Source organism: Macrobrachium rosenbergii, chromosome 32, assembly GCF_040412425.1.
Source record: "Macrobrachium rosenbergii isolate ZJJX-2024 chromosome 32, ASM4041242v1, whole genome shotgun sequence".
Classification (NCBI taxonomy): domain Eukaryota; kingdom Metazoa; phylum Arthropoda; class Malacostraca; order Decapoda; family Palaemonidae; genus Macrobrachium; species Macrobrachium rosenbergii.
In genome coordinates this window covers 9,450,257-9,473,555 of record NC_089772.1, presented here as the reverse complement: position 1 = coordinate 9,473,555, position 23,299 = coordinate 9,450,257, and the positions used below count along the sequence as shown (strand labels likewise).

Below are 23,299 nucleotides of genomic sequence, written 5' to 3'. Positions count from 1 at the left end.
GAGGGTGATTCCTGTTAATTCCTGCTGCAGGCCATTCACGTGGTCGCCTGAGAAGGAAGGGTTCTGTCTGGGGAGAAGAGTTTTTATGTCAGTAAAGTCACAAAAACAGATCAGGGCAAGTGCTCTGAAGGGGCTTAGCGAGGGAGAGTACTGACCCTGACGAACTTAATTGTCAGGTTCTGATTAACAGAGAGTGTCTTAAGGAGTGTCTCTCTGTCTCTGTGTGTTGTTTTCATAAAAGTTAACATAGAGGGCTGCGAAGTAGTGATACTTATAGCAATATATATATATATATATATATATATATATATATATATATATATATATATATATATATATATATATATATATATATATATATATATATATATGCAAGGTGGGAGCATAACGGGTATCAGAGGAATGTAATTTGTTACAGTCAGCTATGAACTGTCGAGGTGGGTGCATTTTTATTGCTACTCTGTTCACATGCATTCGTAAGCTTTGATTTTATTACACGGTAAGAGTTTATCAATTGTTATTATAGCAGAAATGAGAATTTTTTTACTTCGTTGCAAATTGTTATGATATTAAAGCAAACGGCTTTAAAAAAATTATTTTTCTACAGTTATTTGCGTCAGTCGTAGGCTATACCCCCGCCGTAGGGGGTAGTACTATCAGTGCACCTCATGCAGTTTACTGTAGGCATTACTTAAGGTTCTTTGCAGCGTGCCTTCGGCCCCTAGCTGCAACCCCTTTTGTTCCTTTTACTGTACCTCCTTTCATATTCTCTCTTCCATCGTACTTTCCACCCTCTCCTAACAATGGATTCACAGTGCAACTGCGAGGTTTTCCTCCTGTTACACCTTTCAAATCTTTTACTGTCAATTTCCGTTTCAGCGCTGAATGACCTCATAGGTCCCAGTGCTTGGTCTTTGGCCTAAATTCTATATTCAGTTAGGCTCAATTCGAAAGCTCTTGTATATACTATATATACTATATATATATATATATATATATATATATATATATATATATATATATATATATATATTATATTTAAACATTTACAATAACATCAATGTGGATTTTTTCACTAGCCTACATTGCTTGATGATGTCTTGTTGAGCCAAGTTTCGAGTCCCTGCTTCAGCAGAAGTATCAAGCTATCAGAATCTTTTCATTCCTTTCACTTTGGAAAGTGAAAGGAGAGGTAATTTTATTAATGGTGAGACTAACACTACTTTGAAGTACCTAAATTCATTTCCACAGTGTTTCTGAATTGATTTTTTTTTTGTCTATAATTCTCCTTAACAGCCTGTTAAAACATATTTCACAGTATCGTTTGAAATGGTGTTTTTATTTTCTCCAAAGTTGTGTCTAGGCTAAAATTCATATAACAAGATTATTTACGTTTTTATTAAGTCTAAATCTTTAAGGAAATGGTTCTTCTAACATCGAGTGCTCAATCTTGGTCTTCCTTCGTCGGGTAAGGTCACTCTTAATAAACATTTCTTGAAACTTTAGACTTTTTGCGAAAGAGCAGTAATTGAATACGCTACGGTCGATTCAGGAAGAGTGATTCTCTGAACAGAGGAATGACCTGGCCTCGAACGTCTGCGTGAACCTGCAAAAAGGTAAGGAACAAAATCACACAGAGATTTCGAATCTTTCCATTCAGAGCATAAAAGGCATTAGAGGATAGAAAAGAATTAATATTACATACATGAACGACACACACACACACACACACACACACACACACACATATATATATATATATATATATATATATATATATATATATATATATATATATATATATATATATATAATATATATATATATATATATATATATATATATATATATGTAATTGTAATAGCCACAATGCCCTCTTTACTTCTCAATTCTTCGCGCTTTTTTGGATACGCTTGTCACTGAAAAGCCTTAAGGTCCAAGTGCAAGAATTGTGAAGAAATTATGATGTCCGGAAGCAGGATACGAACTGGACATCATGTCCAAATGCAGTGAAAAATTATGATGTCCGGAAGCAGGATACGAACTGGACATCATAATTTCTTCATATTTCTTGCACTTGGATCTTAAGGCTTTGTAGTGTCAACCAACTGTATCCAAAAAGCGCGGAGAATTCAGGGAAGTTAAGAGGGCATTGTGGCTATTACAAATACATATGTACCTGGTAAAAAGTGACCAGTAGATTCTATATATATATATATATATATATATATATATATATATATATATATATATATATATATATATATATATATATATATGTGTGTGTGTGTGTGTGTGTGTGTGTGTGTGTGTGTGTGTGTGTGTGTGTGTGTGTGTGTGTGTATGTATGTGAGATCCTCACATGAAAAAAAGGGGATACCAAGACTTTCGAATTTTATTATAAAGCCGTCTGCAAGGTATCCTGAAGATGACTATAATAAAAGTCGAAAGTCTTGGTATCCCCTTCTTTATTTTCATGTCAGGAACTCATATTCTTCATCCACAGGACCACTATGCAAATACAGCATATACATACATATATATATATATATATATATATATATATATATATATATATATATATATATATATATATATATATATATATATATATATATATATATATATATATTATATATATATATATATGTCTATTTATACTCCTACTTATAAACATTCAATGCGACAGTATTCATAAAAGTAATAAAACTAATATACGTATATAAAGGCGCTATCCTACAGAAACATAAACTCCTAAATATCAGATGGCAGAAAATGCGGCGGCCAGTGGTACCTGGAATGCGCTGTTGAGCTCTGTATGGGCCATGTGGAAGCCGTGCTCATACAAATCCTGCAATATCTTCTCTACTCGGCGTCCGCCAGCGACTCGGTCAGCGGCTGAGGGTTTCTTGAAGTCGTCTAGATGTATCTGGAAAGTATTTATTTTTTTTTTAACAAGCCTTCATTAATCTGCGAGTCAGTTATTGCAAATTATGTAGCTCGTTCTCTGCTTAATACTCCTGTCTGTGAGGTCATTCAGCGCTGAAAGAGAAATTGACAGTAAAAGTTTGAAAGGTGTAACAGGAGGAAAACCTCACAGTTGCACTATGAATCAATTGTCAGGAGAGGGCGGAAAGTAAAGTGGAAGAAAGAGAATATGAAAGGAGGTCCAGTAAAAAGAAAAAAAGGGGTTGCAGCTAGGGGCCGAAGGCACGCTGCAAGGAACCTTAAGTAATGCCTACAGTGCACCACAAGAAGTGCACTGACGGCACTACGGAGATTACTCCTGTTGGAGAAACCGGAATTTCGATCTTAGATTTTTTTTAGCATCACTTCGTTATTCATAAGGTTTAAAAGTCTACCTTAATAAAAGGTGGTGCCTACACTGAGTGACAGGGTTAGAATATATGTAATGACTTACCAAGCTGTCAAGCCTGGGTGTTCCAAATATTTGAACGCCTTGCTGCGTATAATACACCCAAGGGACGGAGTCAGCACAAGAATAGCTACAGATAGACTCAAGGTAGTGGAGCCAAGATGCAGTTTCGAATGAGGGCTTCAGACCTTTTAAATTTTCCCCTCCAAGATTATGCAATAAGCTCCCGCTCGATATCAGGAGGACTGAAAATATCAAGTTCAGGAAAAAATTAGACTTTTTTTTTTTCTTAGTACTCTAACAGTGTAGATTTGACTATTAATGTGGAATACGTAGTGTATAAAAAAAAAGAATCCCAGACTGTATCTGCGTTATAATGTCTGTGATGAATTGAGTTCGCGGATCTCCTCCGTACTGGGGTAGAGCCGTTATTGCACCTCATGCGGCGCACTGTAGCCAATACCTAAGGTTCTTTGCAGCGCCCCTTCGGCCCCTAGCTTCAACATCTTTCCTTCTACGGTACCTCCGTTCATATTCTCTTTCTTCCTTCTTACTTCCCACCCTCTCCTAACAATTGATTCATAGTGCAACTGCTTTGAGGTTTTTCTCCTGTTGCGCCTTTTAGACCTTTTTACTGTCAGTTTCCGTTTCAGCGCTGAATGACCTAATAGGTCCCAGTGCTTGGCCTTTGGCCGAAACCCTACGTTCTATTCTATATCGGTGGACTGGGACCCTTGGGAAACAAGTAAAAATACGCCGAAGTTTCTTCGGTGCAATCGAGTTTCCTGTACGCCGTGTAATACTGTATGAAACTCTCAGCCACGGCCCATGAAACTCTCAGCCGCAGCCCACGAAACTTTCAGCCACGGGCCGGTGGTGGCCTGTGTTGTTGGTACTTATAACGGTGCCAGAAGCACGATCATGGCTAACTTTAACCTTAAATAAAAAAAAAACTACTGAGGGTAGAATGCTGGAATTTGGTATGTTTGATGACTGGAGGGTGGATGATCAACATACCAATTTGCAGCCCTCCTAGCCTCACAGTAGTTTTTAAGATCTGAGGGCGGATAGAAAAAGTACAGACGGACAGAAATAGCCATCTCAACAGTCCTCTTTTACAGAACACAAAATAAAAAAAAAAACAGCAAACAGTAACAATCGCCCTTGACATGCTCACCTCTAATGCTATTTGTTTCACGTCATCGAGGACTCGGGAATTCTCCGTGGAGTTGAAGATGCCTTCGAACACTTCCCACTCCGTGAATTCTATGTCTAGCTTCAGGACGTCAATGGGACGCTCCTTGTGTCCAAGAACGTCCCGAATGGCGGGCAGCGTTCTGAAGAATCCCATTTTTTCCTTGAAACGGGGGTTCTCTTTGTCCTCGTTCGTCATATTGAGGTGAGCCTGTGGAAACGATGCAAACAGCTAATTAAATAAACAATAAAGATTGCCAGATTATGGTTATTTTTACCTAGTCTCATTACTGGGAATTTTGGCTCGAGGGGATGAGTCGAAATTGACTTAATCAGTTCACTTTACCCAGTTTATTTTAAGTCACAGAGGATATATGTGTTTTCCCATGACAAAAAGACGTTGCTACTGTTTATTTTAACCATATTTGCTCACAACGAAAGGATATACTGCTTTGTTTTGGAATGACAAAAAGACCCAGTTGCTACCTGTGAATTGAGAGTAAAGGAGGTTTTTGAAAGGTGTAACAGGAGGAAAACCTGAAAACCTCAAAGCAGTTGCACTATAAAAGAACTGTTATAAGAGGGTGGAAAGTAACATTGAAGAAAGAGAATATGAACGGAGGTGTAGTAAGAGGAATGGAGGGGGTTGCAGCTAGGGGCCGAAGGGACGCCGCAAAGAACCTTAATACCTGCAGTACTCTGCATTGCTTTGATTCTTGTTGGCCAGCTCTAATAATGGTGATCTGCGCATTCATGCCCCTATATAAAAATGGTGAACTTAAACTACCAGTTATGTCGATGCATCGTTTAAACCTCAAATTTCATTTACTAACATCTGTAAAACATTCAGAGTTCAACATTAGAGAATAAACATTGAAAATCAGTCATGTTTGTCTTCTCTACTGTAGCCTGTGATATTTGTCACTTACAGGGTTTAGATTGGATTATAGAATATAGGCCAGTGGCCAAGCGCTGGGACCTATAAGGTCGTTCATCGCTGAAAAGGAAATTGACAGCAAGAAGGTTTGAAAGGTGTCACTGGGAAAAAACCTCGCAGTTGCACTGTGAAACAGTTGTTAGAAGAGGGTGGTAAGTCAGGTGGGAGAAGGAGAATATGAACGGAGGTAGAGCAAAAGGAATGAAAGAGGTTGCAGCTAGGGGTCGAAGGGACGCTGCTAAGAACCTAAAGTCATGCCTACGTTGCACCACATGAGGTGCCCTGACGGCACTATCCCCCTACGGGCGTCACTTGCAGGGTGCATAAATAATTGAGCATTTCCTCATAAGTATCCTGAGCAAAGTTTTATGGATAGATATTGAATGAGCATTCTGCTAGAACCTTACGTAAGCTAATGCCAGCACAAGTTGGCGACTCTGTCTTCGTAACATACCGCCGTCTGGTTATTTCTCCAATTTGTAGAACCAGTCAAGGTTACTTCCTAGAGTGCGGATGTTAGACTCTTATTTGAAAAGCAAATCGACCGTGAAACAATTCACATTGTATTTTAATCATTCATTTACATTTAATCTTTTATTGATTTATTTTTTCTTTCCTAGTAAGTGGTCTCTTCTTTCTGCATTTCCTGTTATTTTCTGTAACTCCTTTCAAATGAACACCATATTCTTATGGCCTGTCCACACTAGCGGGCATGCACGTCGGGCACTTGCAGCTCTTTATATTTCCTCTCGCTTCTGAAGCAGTGTTACCAGACAATCGCATCGCTCTGGCTCCATACTCAGTCGCTCAGTATAGTGGAACAGGTTATGGGAACAGTGTTTGCCCGTCGGGCAGTGCCCGCTGGTGTGGACGGGGCTTTAGGAAGCTTCACTTCAAGTCGTTGGCCCCTGTGGGCTTGTCCCATAAGAATTGGGCTATATGTTTTAATAATAATCATAATAATAATAATAATAATAAAGGAAATGTATTAAAGATATACAGAACCGAGCATGAAAACAAAGAGGAAACAGAATCCTCCCTGAGAAGGCAACTTACATCATAATTCGTTTTGTCAATTCCAACGTTCAGGAAGTGAAACCCGTGGCCAACAACTCCGTTATCCCATTCAGTTGTCATGTCGAAGGCGTAAATGGAGCAGTTGAATTTCAGCATTGCCCTGTCCCACGTTATCTCTCCGCCTACCCCGAAAGAGTAAATCAGACAGTTTCCTGGTATTGGCCTGGAACAAGTGAAAATATAAAACATTGATAACTGAGAAATGTTGGAGATTTTATTTCAATCTTTTAATTTCTTCATATTTTGCACTTTTGTTTTTTCCTTCTAGATGGTTCGCTGGATGTGTCTGCAGCAAGGTTAAGAGAAGGAGAAGGTCTGCTCACTTTCCCCCAAAATCCCCCCATGTAGGCGGAGCTTTGTCTACCTTATTGCGTCAGCCAGTGAATTGCCGTAATGAGCAGGTACCTCTAAGATACGTCATCGCCTACGTCATCGCCAGGTGGGAGACGACTCCGCCCAATTGGGTAGACCATGTCTTTCTTGACCTTGGGCTGTAGTTGGTTGAATTGATACAACTTAAGGAATCGCATTCTGTCTTCATCATTCATACAACTTTGAAAGTAATGGAACACCAGGAACCTATGCCGTTGTTTGCAGTTGTCAAATATGCATAGGAAAGTTATTTTTCTTTATTTGAGGGCTACTAGCTTATGAAATGTATTCATGCGAACTTTATATAAATGTTCTTAGAGTTGGTGATAATGAAAAACATAAGATAAGAAAGTAGAATATAAAAATAATAGTCAAGAAGTTTCCGAGGCTTTTGAAAGTTTTGGCTCGGCACGTAAATCTCTTATTGCTTTGATCTTACCTACCACAAAGAAGAAAGAGTACCTGAAAAGATCGTTTATTTTTAACATTTTGGATGTTGGGTTTAAAGTCAACCAGTTGTGGAATACTGTCGGCCTCTTGCCTAGGGAGAATAAGGTTAGATAAAATTAATCATCTGTATGGGAGCTACAGACTTTCCTCGGTGAATACAGGTGCTTGGATAGCTCCAACTTCTGCACAAGCTTTCGTTCTGAGGACAGAAAAGTTTCTTTAGGATGCGGTCACTGTACAAAAAAATTGATGGACCACCTGAAACCCGCATCTTGTGTTATTAGTGACCTGTCAGTGGACCACCTTGAGCAGAAAGAACAACAATAATTCGATTGTTAGAGACTGCTTACCTTACATCGTTATCAAAGCAAACATATTTGTTTCCATCTTTTTTGCAGGTTTGACAGTTCCCGCAGTAAAAGTTCCACCCAGAGAGACCTGATGCCTACACGTGGTCGTCGGTGATTCTAGGAGTTTCTGCAGGTGGGTTGGGTCCCATTCTGGATATTCTGTGTCGTCCTGGGATATATAAGAAAAATTGACTTGAACTCATTCTTTCAACTTGGTAAACTATGATTACAGTTCTCAACTCTGGAAAATTCAATAAATTATGTCAAGTAACATTACCTGTAAAGTTTCCAGAGCAATTTCTGGACTGTGTGCTCATTTCTATACACACGAGAAATCTTACATTTTCAGTGTGTGCAACGGTTTTACTCATGCCAAGTATAAATCATGTTACCTATGTATTAGTGCTTTTATTCACCCAGGTTAGCGCATGGTCGAAAATTCAGTTACGCAGTTTAATAGACACCAGACCATGACAAAAGCTTACAAGTTATTTATCACCGTCCTCTTTCTTGAAGACCTGTAATATGACATATCCAAGAAAGCAAGATCATAAGCGGTAATATTTTCCATTCATAGTCATGAAATCATAATTGTAGCCTAACTTAACGTTCCAACTACTACAACGAGCCTGTGTTTACATCTAATGTCAGCTTTCGGGTTGTTTTACATTTCACGGTATTTCATATTACAAATGTTGATTGCTGTTAATGACTAGTAACTCTAAAGCACTCTGGGCACGATCTTTGTAATACATTGATTTCCCCAGATGCAACTACGACCAATGATTACGACCCAGCTATTCGGCTATCAGGTGGCGTTGTTGAGAGGACTGTTCCCAGAGGTCTTACTCGAAGACCGCGACTGTAGTCTGTAGTACTGCTCCTAGAGCAGTCTAATCGCGGCTGCCAAACTGCTCTGTGCCGTGAACACCTTTCACTCAGTGATTTCCTTTGGTTCTGTGCCTGTGAGGCTGTGACTTGACAATAGCAAAGACTTGTTCCTCGGAAGATGAGCAACCATTGACAAAGTGACGAAGTGCCCTTTATTGGAAAGCACAGTCTCTCCAATTTATCTTGGACGGAATGTTGTAGACAGTGCTCGGAAAGAAACCAGTTAAAAAGTAAGTTGTTCATTTAGGCATTACTTATTTTCCACAAAATAAAAACATAAATTTCCAACTGATATCACTTGAATCAATTTATAATAGTATCAGCATCGTGCGTACTAACAAAATTCAGGTAGCATATTGCATGCAGAAGGATAATCAGTGCAACACATTAGTTGAAAAGAAATTGGCAATCGGCAGCCTCATCTTATCGTGCGGGACGGGTGGGGGAGGGGCTTTCATTTTGGGATGTCAGTGACTCATGGGCAGAAGTTTTTTGCCTGTGATCTGGGAACTGTTGGAAGTTTTTCCGTTAACAGCTCCACATACGTTGAGTAATAATATAAATTATTATGAGTTCCTTATTACGTAATAATATTGTTTATTTTTGTCAGTGATGAAGACAAAATTTTTTAACTTCCATTTATTTTTAAGTCTTGTGATAATTGTTGTTTTCTCAATTGCCAAGAATGTAATGTCTGTTTTACACTGAAATCTTGTAGCCAGCATTTATAGAAACAAAATCCCAAAAAAGAACTAAGGTAATTTATTAAAAATTGTTTAGCTTTATTGTGCATCATGGATTTTTTTTCCAGATATTTTACTATATATCCGTGAACTACTTGTTTTAATCGACTATTTTTATTTGGGGAAATTTTTTGGTTCTTAAGGTTATATAATAATATCTTAAATCATTACTGAGATTTTCTGAAATCGCATGATACACAAGCTTTGGTTATTCGGATCTATATAAATCTTGTTCTTGGCAGTTTTCGCCTCAGATAATTTGTTACTTGAATGATTTGACTCTTCTGAAGTATGCGCATCTAGTTTTTCACCACTTCACCTAAATAGTGTTATATTTGTGTGCCGTAATTACACCCAGTTAGGTAAAACTAGAAGTGTTTTTAAAAATACAGAGAAGTTGTTTGTTGGTCAGGGGACCGATAAGATAGAGACAAGGCAGTGTAAACCTGTGACTTTCTCAATAGGTCTAGTTCCGTCTCACATGCACACGTAGGCTATTATATTCCCGATGTCAGAAATACTTAGCTGAACTGAATATAGAATTTAGGCCAAAAGCCAAGCACTGGGACCTATGAGGTCATTCAGCGCTGAAACGCAGATTGACAGTAAAAGGTCTGAAAGGTGTAACGGGAGGAAAACCTCAAAGCAGTTGCGCTATGAATCAGTTGTTAGGAGAGGGTGGAAAGTCAAGTGGAGGAAAGAGAATATGAAAGGAGGCACAGTGAAAGGAACGAAAGGGGTCGCAGCTAGGGGCCTAAGAAAGGCACGCTGCAAAGAACCTCAAGTAATGCCTACAGTGAGCCTCACGAAGTGCACTGGCGGCACTACCCTCCTGCGGGGAGAAGTCACTACTCAGATGAAAGAGATAATTAGCAGGTTCTTTAACCTAGACTGACTGATTAGAATACTCTACTTTCCAGCAGTAACGATTTTTGTAAATAATTTTGCTTTTAATGTTTGAAGATCAGCCCTTAGAGCTTCCCGTAAATTAACAGGTTCATTTCTTTTCTACATTAGTGTACTTCATTCGAATTCAATTTTTGTGGACTATTTTATGTATTATCTGCAGTGTAGCTGTGAGTTCTTTGATGTAATTAATGAGTTTTTTTGTATATTGATTTCGTTAATTTATTTATTCTGTCATGAAACCTTTAGCTTTGGTTGTTTCTTCTTCCACAGCTGATCACACTGTTCAGCAAAGAATTCTTTTCAGTAAGCAAGTTAAGTCTTATTAGTTTGTTCCATGAGAAACTGGCACCTCATGAATAATAATGAAGTGACCCAAATTAATCTCAGCTGAACTTTCAGGATATGTGATTTTGGTTAACATGTTAGGTACATTCATTTCCCGTCGAATAAAAATATTCATAATTTCTGATGAACCTAGTAAAAAAAATAAACCTTGAATCGCTTAAATGCTTTTCTTTTTCGTCATTCCACAAAACTATATAAAACCAGGTCTCCGTGGGAGGGTAGCTCCGTCAGTGTATCTCATGCGGTGCACTGCAGGCATTACTTAAGGTTCTTTGCAGCGTGCTTTCGGCCCCAGCTGCAACCCCTTTCGTTCCTTTCACTGTACCTCCTTTCATATTCTCTTTCTTCCGTTTTACTTTCCTCTCCTTGCAATTGATTCATAGTGCAACTGCTTTGAGGTTTTCCTCCTGTTACACCTTTCAAACCTATTACTGTCAATTTCCGTTCCAGCGCTGAATGACCCCATAGGTCCCAGCGCTTGGCCTTTGGCCTAAATTCTATATTGAATTCAATACGATATAAAACCAAGTGATCATTCTAACTTAAGTTCATAAACATATCGCCAGAGGGCGGTTACATACCTTTATGGAGGCATAATTGATGAGTGGGTTCGCTGGTGGGCGGTACATTTTGGTATCCATACTTTCTACCCATGGCTTCCAGAGGTATTCAATGCCCGGGTGGGCAAAAGGGAGCTGTTGCAGAACTCCCAAACCCACCCAGGCCCCAGCCACCATCAGCACGATTTTGGTGAGCGCCGATGGAGGAACTCTGATCCGCCATCGTATGGTTTGCATATTCGGGTTCCCGGTGAGATGGCCTTTGATATTCTTTTCAGTCGCTAAACTCTATTAATTATCTGTTCACGCAATTCGGCAGTATTTTGTTTGGCATAGTCTTTAGCTGGGAAGTATATTCACCTGCGCAGTCACTGAAGACAGGAGAGAACAAGAAGAAAAGTCGAATAATGCAGGTCTGATTGTAAAACAGTTGATTACTGTCTAGTAACACGAGTGACTTTCCCAAATATTTCTGGCCTTCCTTTGTTTGTCGGGTTTCTCCTGCGCCGTTTCCCTCTATTTAGTTTGATAAGATTTGCTGTCATGTGTCGCGGATCTGTAAAATAAACAGTTTGTTATATAATAACATTTTTATTCGAATTTTTAGTACCTTACAACATACTTTGAAGTCTCTGCGAAACCTTTCATCCTAGAGACAGGCCTGGACATCGGAAAGTGCCGGCCTATACTAAATGACATTTTGCCTCACGATGAAAATACGGTCTCAGAAAACAAGGAAAGAGCAAATAACTAACAAGTGATTCCCACCGACAGAAAATGAGCACTCATATATGCGACTACGGTAATGAATTATGTGAGTTGGCCGTGTGACGCACGTCGATAATGACTGCTAATGAGGAAGCTGTTGTATAATGAATGCTGATTAATGATTGACGTGAAGCAGCCAAAAATTTGCCATGGTTTAGGTATTTAGGAGAGAGTCTCTCTCTCTCTCTCTCTCTCTCTCTCTCTCTCTCTCTCTCTCTCTCTCTCTCTGTGCCATATCATACCGAACTTCAAAACTAATTGCAATGCGTGCTCTGTGAACTGTGAGACATATTATGACTAGGATGTGTAGACTTAGGAACTTTCCTAAAATTAAAGGCATTACGAGCGATTAATTGATACTTAATACAAACTGTTTATAGAAGTAAGGGTCATCTTCAAGGTCGGATATTCGAAGGTACTTCAGCTAAGAGAGCACTGGATATGAATCTGAGGATTGACGAGAGGTCATGGAGACTCCGGGCCCTTTCTCGAGAGAGGGAAGAACGTTGACCTTCTTGCTGCGGTTTCGTGGTGGAGGCCTGTCCCTTCCCCGAACCCCACTTATAACCCGTAGGGAGGGGTATTGCCGTCATTGCACCTCACAGTGTACTGTAGGCATTACTAGAGGCTCTATGCAGCGTCCCTTCGGCCCCCAGCTGCAACCCCTTTCATTCTTTTTACTGTACCTCCATTCATATTCTCTTTCTTCCATCTTGCTATCCACCCTCTCCTAACAATCATTTCGTAGTGCAGCTGCGAGGTTTTCCTACAGTTACACCTTTCAAACTACCTACTTTCAATTTCCTTTCCAGCTCTGAATGACCTCACAGGTCCCAGTGCATGGCCTTTGGGCCCTAAACTCTATATTCCATCCATTTCAACCCCATTTATAAGATTTACCTTTCAGGTTGTTCCCTAACTGGGGATATTGTATGATCACTCATATTAGGGTGACAAATTTTAAATTTGCATCGTTGAACCTTCTTGACTTACAGATAATTTGGGCAGAATTTAGAATAAATTGATCAGCTGCAGTAGCTATCTGTAACAATAATAACCCCTATCATTTTATTATCCTTCAGATTCTAGCTACCTACAGCATCTGTCGGTCGATTTATCTATCATGTGGATTCTCATTTTCTTCAGCAGTCGAAAAGACAGTTATAAGTAGCCTATCTTTATAAGTATATACAGCACATCCACCCATTTAAACATAAGCTTAATATAGAAAAACATGCTATCACATACAATGAATGCTCACTTACTTTGATAAAACTGTTTGGGAGAAATGAGGGAAGAACATCTATCATGGAGTGTTTGAGTCTTCGATGATATCAGTTAGTTGTACCTTGAACATAACGTGGCGGTAAAAATCTGCTTTGTTAGTTTCCCGTCGCTCTGTTTCTCTTGTAACGACGTCTGCGCTAAGGTCTATATATAGACCTTGGTCTACGCAATCGACGTTTGCCTATGGGGCGTTTATGACGTGTTTGCTCTTGGGTCTGTCCTCAGTTCACAGTCGTATGGTGAGCTCGATTATAATTCACAGTTGAGAACGAAACAGTATTTAATTCCTCACTTTCGCGTGTTATTGTCGAAATTGGTCAACTCACATAGTATAGTGTCGTTAAATAATATTCACATTTCTCCGGGTTCTTAAGAGCCACACGCATTTAAAATTTACTCACGATCAAACAGAGCACAGTTATACAAGCGCTTCTCGATCTCCCCACAAGGTAAGAGGAGAACCCAGCAGCTCAATTTACGTGGTCGGATAAACCCGTCGAATTTCCTGCAGGTTTTCAGCTGTGTTTTCCGGGTACGTCGGTGGACTTCGCTGCGTTTCTCTTTTGTTTTCTCGGCGTGCAATGCCGAAGTTATTCATGTCCTCATTCAAGAATTAAGCTTCAATGTTTTTTTTTTATTATTATGCAGGTATGACCGCATGTTCATGAAACGTCTGAATTTAAGATTTCAAAAAGAACCGCATTTCAACTCTGTCAATTCTGACGACATTATGTAATCGATGTAGTCTTTGCAGGATAATTATGATTTAGGAAAAACTTGTTAGGAGTCGCAGTTTAGGGCTGAAATGTTGCTCGTGGAAATAGCAGTGCTTTTATCCTTTTCAGGATGAGCGTGTTTTTTCATTATTGTGTAGAGCCTTTTGTCTCTCTCTCTCTCTCTCTCTCTCTCTCTCTCTCTCTCTCTCTCTCTCTCTCTCTCTCTCTCTCTCTCTCTCTCTCTCTCTCTTCAGACTGGCTTGAATTTCACAGAGAAGGGATTTTTTAGACTATTTTCTTAACTACAATTCAAAACATATATTTGGCAAATATCTCAAGAAATCTTTGAATAATAAGTTTCAGCCGGAAGTTCCTGCGCGTACGGTACCTAATCTTGATTTTGTTCCCACTTTTACCGTATACGAATGACACGATGATTATTAAGAAATACTTTTATAGACTTATTCCTAAGCTGGCTGGTGTTAGGAATCGAAGAGCAAATGGATTTCAGTAATTTCCGAACTTATCTCTATTCCTCCAAAACAACGCGAAAAAATACTTACTCAATGTGGAGTCAGCCATAGAAAATGTTACATTGTGTGAGAATAAATTTTACAACATTAACGAACATGCTTACAGATGCAAATCTTGCATTTCTCAGGATAATCTTGGAACCAGAGACCAAACCGCAGATGAAACCTCTCTCCGTATTCTGCAGTCATTAGGTAACAGTCAGCTGATTCTATCTTTAAATATTCAGCCTTCTTCTGCACCTCTTTATAACATTTAATATTTGTTTTTAACCCTTGATCGCTTTTCTTGGTTTATGAATGTCCATATGAGTCAGTAAGTTTTTCAGTTATATGTGTGTTTAGTTTATGTTTTTAATCTAGTTTCGTTTTATTGGTGTTTTATCAACCCGTTTTGTTAGATATTGATCACATCACTTTCTTCTGCATCATTAGACCTGGTGATGAAAATGTGCTTGGAAACGTTTGCAAGAAGGAAAAGGAACTGTGCACCTCTTCCTTTCAAGTGTGATGTTGGTAGAATCTACAGTATATCTGCCCCTGTTTAAGTTTTAATATTAGGAAATGGTAGTTGTTCTAAGTATCTGAATCCAAAAGGAGGTGACAGAGAAAGATTTGGCACTGTATCTAAAACCAAAAGTATATGGCGCAAAAAGAAATGGCATTGTTGCTAGGTATAAGTTCGTGGAGTAATTGAGATTGGAGTCGTTTGTGGACTATTTAGAGAGGAAATTTATTGCTGGCAATACATAGTTTCCAAATAAAAGCTGCGTTTGGTACGTTTGCCCGTGTGAAAAACGTTTTTCAAAATATCAGAAATATAATACCTTCTTAGCGTTACATAACAGATTGTTAGTTTTCTTTATTTTTTATATTATGTTAATTAACAGTAACAATTATAGAAATGTTTATTTTCCGTTATTAATTCCGATTCCTAAAAATGACATTAATTTTGAGGATATAGGTATTTTTGCCTTTCGTTTTTGCGCTTCTACTCTGGAATTGTAGTTCAGAGTACTTTTCTTCACATTCACCAGTTGAAGCTGAAAGAAAGATATTCCGTGAAAAGGCAGATTCCTACAGAAAAGTCAGAGTTATTTAGTGTGATTCCAGGATCCATGGCAGTTAACAGAAGTAAACAAACCCCTTTTTGGATGACTCGACGTATAGGCTACCGTCAACAGCTTATTTTGAATATTAATAACCAATTACGCGATCATCGTTTCGTAAGTCTGCAAATCTTGGAGACTGCGGGTACTGTTTTCGAGAAAATAGCTCATGCAAATACAAGAAACTAGTAATGTGGACCACTAAGGCTCAGGAATCTCTGATGAGGAGACCAGTGGATATTTCCTATAAAAGAAGAGGTCATATCAGGTAAGTTATCCTATTTGTGTAGGTAAATAATGATGAATTAATTTTGAGCCAAATATTTTGATAAAACTGAAGACTACTAACACGCCCCTGTAGTAAGGTAGGCTAACTACCAGTTTAGGATATGTGCAGTAGGTCTTGTTTAGGACCAACCCCGTACGGATGAATGTAAAAACATAAACAAAATTCTTTAAATATAAACTTACAGTAAAGACAAGGCAGTAATAAACTAGTTGGCAACTTTTAGAAACACACTTAGGCGAGGTCATGTTATGCTTTCCCTTCTTTACACCTAGGCTAGTGAGGGTAGTTTGCAGGCTCTAATACCTTTAAATGGAAACATAGTTCATGTTTTGATGTTCAGTTTTACTTGGGGGGGGGGGGAATCATCGTCTACCTTTGTAGCGCAGATAGCAGATTCCTTGCTATTTTATCACTCATTTACAATCAAAGGTTTAACAGACATTCTAGGTCCTACAAACCAAGAGAGAGCTCTTTGTCCAGCAAGAGCACTTACGTATTATTTGCAGAGCTCTAACCTCTGGTGTTCAGTTAAGGATCCAACCTGTCCTTTACCCAAGAATGCATTAGTGTTCTTCTTGAGGCGTGATTTCAGAGTCACACATGAAGATCCAAGAGGAAGACTTGCCAATTTGCAAGGTTAAAGCCCACGAAATTAGGGCAGTAGCGACTTTTTTTTCATTCAAGCTGAATTTATCTCTATCTTCTATTTTACAGTCCACTTTCTGTAAGTGCAAATCAGTGCTTGCAAATTTTATCTACATGACATCGAAACTGTTTATGAGAACTGCAGTACCCTTGGCCCATTATCAGTAGCTGGCCGGGTATTAGGGGAGGAAGGATAGGGGGTACCCTTACACTTCTCTATCTACTCGCCTTGAATTAAGTTGTCGAGTTTTGGGAAGTTGGGGAGTACTGAGTACCTGGAGCACCCATCATTCATTGTGTCGTGTTATGAATGGGTGATGGTAACTGATCTGTTTTATGGTGTATGTGTAACTTTTGTTTCATGGTCTTGGTTTGGTACTGTGCCCAGGGCAAGGGCTTTTTGTTTTGTATGCTTTGGCAGCCATCGGAGTACTCCTTGGCTGCAAAGCCCCACTAATGTAGAGGTGCCTCTGGATTCACTGCCACGCCACTACGGTCGAGATGAGCCGCGTCAGAGGCAGTATTTTCCTGCTTGAGCTCTCTCACCAGGTAGGTTATAACTAACATTGTCAATGTTAACTACTTACTATTTTAAAATTCATCTCCATTCGTGAGTGTTTGTTTGAGTAGTACATGCCTATGCATCCCATCTCCTGTCAGTGTGGGATTCAGCTATGTAGTTACTTGGTAAGTTACTTATATAAAAATGATATTTTTATAATAAAATAGTAACTACATGATCAAAGCCATCCCTCCTCCCCTCTCATGGGCATAGTGCATAAATGAATTGGGCTCGTTAGTAGTGTTGTACCTATCCTTCCCTGAAAGTGGGCGGGGCGAGTTACCTACACCAAAATATTGGAATGCTACCGCGAATTTTCAAATTTAAGCTGCTGATAAATGAAACGTATTAGCTATATAGGTATTTGGTAAGTAAATATAAAACTGTTTTATTATAAAAATGTCATTTTATTATGAAAATGACATTTTTGTGTTTTAGAAACTTATAATGTCTTTGTCAAAGGTTAAGCCTGGTAGAGGCAAAGTTAACCTTTTGTTATTTAGTTTTAGAAACCTAGAATGTCATTGTCAAAGAACACAAAGTTCTCTGTGACGTATTTGATTGGGCTAGTGCATGAGAACTAGCTCCATACCATTTACCTTTATTAAAGGTAAATATTCATAGTGGGAGAGCTGTCGCTACCTCATTTAGTTGGATGAAAAATTGTCGCATGAGGGTGGGTTTAATGCAGCGCAGTAGAAGTGCAATTTGGTTTTGCTGTTCAGTACCTTCAGTATGCAGAATCATGTTGAAACAGTAAAGCCCTTAGTCCGCTACCAGTAGTGGGTAAAGTCTTTTCATGAACTGAGGAAAGAGCAGTCTTTTAGGCTCTTTGTACCCAGGTTTTAGTATTTTGGGGAGCATGAAGGTAAATATATTGTATAGGAGTATTCCTTTATATCATAAAGGTATTTATTTTTAGTGACTATCGTTTTATAGGGCTTTTGGGCCCAGGCACAGGGGTCCCCTCATACTGCTTCCATTTCATTCTAGCTGAATTGAAGTGGTTTTCTCTGCAAGGCTGCTCTTTGCTGCACACATATGAGACCCTTCCCCTGAATTGAATCCAACTTCTGACACCAGCGAGATCCAGAAAGGATTCCAGATCAGGCAAGAATGTTTTGCGTGTCATGCAAGAAACATTTAGCTCAATTGGCTGAGCGGATTTGGTTTAGCTGCACTACCCACCATCCTCTTCTCAATGTGGGAATCAGCTAAGTTTAACAGTAGGTAAGTTTCATCCCAAATAATATAAATTTTTACAAAATAAATTTTTTGGATACTTACCTACTGTTAAAATAGACCCCACCCAGCCTCCCCACGACTTAGTGGGCTGTCAAGGAGAGTTCTGACGAGCTTAAACATTCGAAACAGACACTTGGTGGAGAACAGGTGAACTAGACAGTCATCTGGGCAGCCATTCAATCTTTTGTTTGAATGCCGACTCTCCTATTGGTGCTGAGATATAAGCTAACTTTAACAGTAGGTAAGTATCCAAATAATAAATTTTATTATGAAAATTTATATTATTTTTATTGATGGGTAGTGAATGGGCATAGAGCCCATATCAGATTAGTTTACTCAGCTCAACTTAGCATGTACAGTACTGGACACTCAGTTGCCATCAGATTATCCCAGTGTGAATAACTTGACATTGTTTTTAAGATTGGGTTTATTGTATAGAAAGTTGTGTGTGATGTCCTAAAAAGAGGTTTCGGGCCACCCTAATCCAAGTTTCGTTATATATGGAATGAAATAAACATAATGTATAGTATTGCAGTTAGACTCTAGCTGTTATCCGTATTCTGTGGTGAAGAAACTTTGCCTAATGATTTGTTTATGTTACAGCATCTCAAACCAATCATTTTATTAGTTAGGTTTTTAACTAAAAAATGTAAGAACTGGACACCCAGCTGCCATCAAGATTCCTCTCAAGACAAGAAATTTTAGGAACATTTTGTTAGTGGGATAAATAGGTTTTTTGACTCATCATGTTATAATCATGTTCTTTAAATAGTCAGTGCTTATCTCACATACAGCTGGACACCCTCAGGTGTTACTACATTTCTTAAGTAGGCCGAGATTAGAGCTGGACATCTAGTTGTAATCAGGTTTTCCCCAGAGTCAAAGAATCATAACTGATATCTTCAAATCAGGATTATCTACTTATTAGTACTTTTTTGTTTGATGTGTGATAAATGGACTTTGGGCCATGTTAAACTTTTATCAGATTTGTTAATTAGGTGAAGATGAGCACGTTAGTTACACATAGACACATCATCCATCAGGTTTTCCCTAAAGTCAGACAGTTAACAGATTTCTTAAAATTTTTTAGTATTTACTTAATACTGTAGTATTTTATGTGTGGTAAATTGGTTTATGGCCACTGTATGCTGTTACAGTAAACAATTTGTTAAATTGATAATTTCAGCACGAGGGTGTCTCAACTGGGCACCCACTTACTGTCAACTTTTCCCCAGTCAAACAAACTAGACTGTTTTCTTCAAATTAGGAATATTTACCTATTAACACTTTAGTATTTGATGTGTGATGAATAGACCGCAGGCCACCTACTGGTACTGTCGGATTTGTTAAATATAGGTCAGACTTAACATGGATTCACAGCTGAACACCCAAAAGTCATCATATTCTCTCCAAAGTCCAAGCCTCATGGCAGATTTCTTCAATACAGTATTAGGAGTTTATTTATTAGGACTTTGGTGTTTGATGCAGGAAAAATATAGGTTTTGGGTCACCTAAAGCTGTCATGTGTTAAATTGGGCAAATTCATTCCACAGATGTCTCAACTGGACACCCAGTTGTCACCAGGTTCAATCCAATGTCAAAGAAATTAACAGGCTTCTTCAAAACAGCACTTTTGGTGTTTGAATTGTTATGAATAGGCAATGGACTGTAGCCAACTATTGTCAAAGATTTTCTTTAATAAGTCAAGCTTAGTGCATGTATCACAGATGGACACCTACCTTAGGTCAGGTTGTCCCATAAGTCAAACAAACTTGAAGATTTCTTGAAAATTAAGAGCAGTTACTTACTGATAACATTAGTGTTTGATGAGTGATAAATGGGTTTTTAGGCCACCTTGAGGTGTTATGAAACTTTCTTATTAGTTCTAGCAAAACACACACGTAACAGCTTGACACCCACATCCCTTCAGGTTTTCTGCAAAGGTAGCTAACTTGACAGAGATATTAAAAATAGGATTATTTACTTATTAGTACCTTTGTGTTTGCTGTGTGATAAATAGGCTTGCAGCCATCTTAAGGTGTTAATATTTGGATGAATCTTACTTGCTGTTAAAGTTAATTTACATCTTTGTGCCCTTAGGTACTATCAGCATTCAGAGTAAACATTAGAATAACGCTTGTTTAACCCAGACGGACTGCTTGTAATTACCTGTTTCCCAACAGGCGGCATTGGAATGTTCAGTTTCTTGTCAGAATTCTCCATGCTGTGTCCTTGTGCATACAGTGTTGCCTGGCTAAATAATTTTTGACTATTTGTGTGTGTTTTTCTCTTATATGGTATTGTGCTTGTTCTCTGTTTTGCATTATGACATCTACAGCAAGCAGAGATAGAAGCTTTGGGTTCTGTATGAATGAATTTTGTGTAAACTTAATGTATCAGTTGGACATAATGGTCACATGGGTGTTACCCCGCCAGGGGTAATGAGTGTGATTTTATTTTTTTCTCATTGGTATGAAAATGTAAGAAGTGGTCTGATATTATTTCTGCCAGTCCCAGGTACGTCACAGTATTCACAGTGCTGTGCTTTGTTTTCTTTTTGCCGAAGATGACTCCATTGATCAGCACTCGTTTGTTTGCATCTACCTCGGCTCCTGTTAAAACGGGCAAAAGTTAAAGCCATCTTACTCTGTCAGAGGACATTTTGAGGCAGTCTCAAAAGTGTATCCCTTAAAGCAGGTTCTCAGAATGCCACTGCTTTGGTTTCCAGCACCCATACCTCTGTAAATAACCCAATCAGGTGCTTTCAGTAATTCAGGTGCGCAAAGCAACTTTCTGTTCCAGGTCATAAAGTGTGGGGTATTGCTTTTTGTTGTCTTCAGTTCTGGGACATGCTAACTTGACTATTGCTCATGACTTTGGATGAGGTCTTCCAAACTTTTGTTTAGGATAGAATTTGGATGTAGCCTATAGCCTATATTTTGAAGTTACTTTAGTAAGAGCCTGTGATTGAAGTTACTTTAGTAAGAGCCAGTGATTGAAGCTTCCCTTAAGAACTTGACTTTCAGAACACTTTTTCCTTTGTCCCTTGGTATAGCAAAGTGTATTAGTGAGCTTCAAGCTCTTTCTTGTAAAGCTGTATTCAAGGGGACACATTTTTTTCTCCCATTATTTAAGGCTAAAAATGTCAATGCAAAACCCTTCTCAGATTTGACATTGCATAAGTTAACTGCTTAAGCAGGCAATGAAGAAGCTCTGCTGTGTCCAGTTGTACCTCTTAGGATTTATCTAGAAAGACTTAATCCTTGAAGAGTACAAATAAGATGTCCTGATTTATAACCGAGTTATAGGCCTAAAACTTTTTTGGGGAGCCTGTAAGTCTCTGGAACCAGATGGAACCTTGTCTTGGTCTCGGTCATGATGAAAAGGCAAACGTCGTGACAGGTTACAAGGCCATGAAGGACTTCTGCGACACGCAGATTGCTCATGGCCGTGTGAATGAGAGCGTGATCTCGATTGCGGACGTATGAACGAGCACTGCTTTTAAGGAGATGAAGGACGTGGTTTCTCAGTGTGCCATGCGAACAGGAGTGTGAGTCACGATCATGTAGGTTTGAGCGACTCGTGTTACTATTCGCTTGATCACGGCGGTTTGAACAGGAGCGTGAATCACGCTCCCGTCCGTGAGAGCAAGAACGCTGAACACGGTACCTTCTAGGGGAATGTGATCGGGAATGATGACGTGAAGACGACGTACGAGGAAAGTCACACGATCTTGCAGGACTTTCAGGACGTGGGACGTGTACGAGAGAGACACGAGACCTCCGGAGAGAGGGATCCAGCAGTTTAGATTTCTTGATAGTGGCCTTGTCATTCTTCCTACAGACTTGAGGAACACTTGGACATGGAAAAGGATGAGAAATAACAGAAGCCTTCTGAGGGGGAGCTCGAACTGAAGGGTCGACAGCCCCAACGTCATCAGTTGATTGAGGAGCATCGGAAATAGTAGAAGGAACACGTACACATGCCTTGACGGAAGAACGGTTCTTAGAGGTAACTTGAGTAGAAGCACGAACTGGTTCAGCACGGACGTGCTTAGAGAAACGAAGGACAACTACAGTAGAAGAAGAGAGAGATTCGGAGGAAGATTCACAAATCTTCTTACATGGAGGAGCTATGAAGTCTCTTTTCCTCCGTCTGATGAGAATGGACAGAGCAGGTGACGAAGACGAAGAGGAAGTTAATGAAAAAGAAGAAGAAGAAAAAGAAGAGTATCTATGACGTCTCTTCTTGGATGCCTTAACCTCTGATTGACCAAACTTCTTCATGAAGATACCTTCGACTCTGTCGCAAAAAGACTGGATAAGGGAGTCAGAAGGAGCAGACGTGGTTGTTGATGGCATCGACATGGCTGACATCACGGAGAGGAGAGTGGCGAGTGTCATCGACAGCTGAGAGGAGGCTAAAGAGACTGAAGCTCTAGCCATGGTGAGATGAGATGACTTCACTGAGACAGCAGTCTTGGAAACTGTCATGGTGGACAAAACTGGAGTGCAGGAAGACAAACAATGAGACAGTAGGCCGGAAAGGGTTGGTATGACTGGTAGGTCCAAGGAGTCCCTGCATTTGGTCATCTTGTGCACATCACCTCCTGAAAAAACAGTATAAGGGTCAGTAGCCTCTACCCTCCCAGAGGGGGAAGGTCCCCCACACAAGAGCGGCGACATCCAAATCAATTTCAAGATCCCGGGAAGATTTTGGTAGAGAAGAGCTAGAATGAGAAGGAAAGAAGAGGACGCCACCCCAAAGAAGCAAAACCTTCCCAAAATAGCAGCGCAGACTTCCTCCTATATCTCCTCCCTTTATCAAATCCTTCCATTACTCAAGAGGCCAATCAACACATTCAGGGCATGGGTTACACTGCAAATGTTAGATCTACATCTGATACAAATAGAATGAAGGGTCTTTCACAAAGGATGGCAGGAA

At 39.3% G+C, this 23,299-nt stretch overlaps 1 pseudogene; it reads right to left on the bottom strand.

The window, feature by feature from the left end:
* Positions 1-1,398: 1,398 nt before the first annotated feature.
* On the bottom strand, positions 1,399-20,578 carry LOC136855590 (probable methyltransferase-like protein 24; annotated as a pseudogene).
* Between the last annotated feature and the right edge of the window lie 2,721 nt (positions 20,579-23,299).